The following is a 1671-nucleotide window of genomic DNA, read 5'->3' as shown; positions in this document are numbered from 1 at the left end:
TGCAGGAAGCCCCAGTTTCAATGTGCTTGACCAAGCCAGGAAGGCTACGGCTTCTTGTGAGTCAAGAAGGAGGGGCTGTGGAACCAACCGGCACATCCCGACCCCTTTCCGTGGGGACCAGCCGAGGTACGGACACTGGAGAGAGGAGGCAGCTGCAGCAACAGGTCGCTTCTCAACTATTTTAAGGCTGGCAACGCATCAGCTGCACCCTGAGATACTCCCCTCGTGCTTTGCCCCCTCCAAGGAAGACAGAGTGTCCCGGCGAGCCGGTTTTTTTCTTCGGCAAATCCCGAGCTGAGCACACGCACCACGGGAGCCACTCGCTCGCTTTTCGTTCAAGAAATAATTATTTGCATTAGAGACTTCAGAGTGCCTCACGCAAACACCGCAGATTCCAAAGATAACCGTGGGCACAGTCAATGACAGTTAAAGTCACTTACTTGTCGAGGTCCTCGCGCGCCACAGCCATGTGATAGGCACTCTCCAGGGTGAGGACGCCCTGGAAAAGCTGCAAGGCCAGGGGAAGGTTTGTCTCCACGTTCTCGATGGCGTAGAGGGCTGAGCACACACAGTCCGAAGCGGCTTCGTGGAGGTTTGATGATGTCTTGTCTTGTTGCTGTAAGAAACGAGAAGCAGAAGAGTGCGGTGATGACATGTGAAATGAGATGGGGACGGAAAAACTGGTCTTTGGTTGTTCCTGAAATATTTTGGAGAGCTTCTGCAAAGCTGCAGCTCACCGCTACCAGCCCTGCAAAGCCCGGGCTGCTTCACCACCTTGAGGTCGAAACACAATTTTCCTTGAGAGAGGCAGACACAGGAGGAAAAAACACCAATTGGAAGAAATCCACGGCAGCCCAGGAGGAAAGAAAACTCCGCGCTGCTCGGTACCCGGGCTGGGGCACAGAGCCATCGAATATCTCCAGGTGGAGGGGACCCCCAAGAATCATCAAGCCCTCGGGGAAGGACTCGGGGAGGAGGAAGGGACCGTGCCTGCGCTGGGTCGCAGGTCTGGGCAGTGTCTGTCCCCTGGGAATTCCTCCTTTCTGTTTGTTGAGTTTGTCGCCCTCCCGGCCGCAGCGATGCGGGGTTCTCCTCGCCTCCGTTTCACCAGTCTCTTCTGCTCTCCCGCGTTCAGACAGGAGGAAAAAAAATACCCCGAAGAACTCAACAGCAACAAACCCTTCCAGAGTTAATTTTTCAAGGTAAATACGTCAGAAAAGGAGTAAAATATTATTTTAGTGAAAATCTGAAAATAAAACCCGATACTGATTATAGTATTCAGCAAATGTAGTTTCTCCGAGGAGGAATCCAGACAGCTTTTGAAGACAAAATTAACCAATGTTCAAGCCCATGAGGATGGCAAACTTTACCAACGCCCTGAACAAATGTATTTTGCTCAGACCTCCAAAAAACAACTTGGCTCGGAGCAAGGACCAAGTACAATGTGTTTCGGACCAAGACTATCTCTCTTTTAAAGCCTGAGTGTGCTCAGAAGTGCACCTGACACCTGCTTTGGCAGCAGCGGAAATCCCCGGGAATGGCAAGAAACGGTCGTTTCTCGGATGTTAAATCTTCTACTCTGCTTTGAATGTTCTGCAAACAGCACAGAAAAATGAACCTGGCTCCTGCTGGAGCTCGACAAGATATCTGCTGAATACAGGCTCCAGAATG

The sequence above is a fragment of the Pterocles gutturalis genome, unplaced genomic scaffold (assembly GCF_000699245.1).
Source record: "Pterocles gutturalis isolate BGI_N339 unplaced genomic scaffold, ASM69924v1 scaffold25720, whole genome shotgun sequence".
NCBI lineage: Eukaryota > Metazoa > Chordata > Aves > Pterocliformes > Pteroclidae > Pterocles > Pterocles gutturalis.
This window is presented reverse-complemented; position numbering follows the sequence as displayed.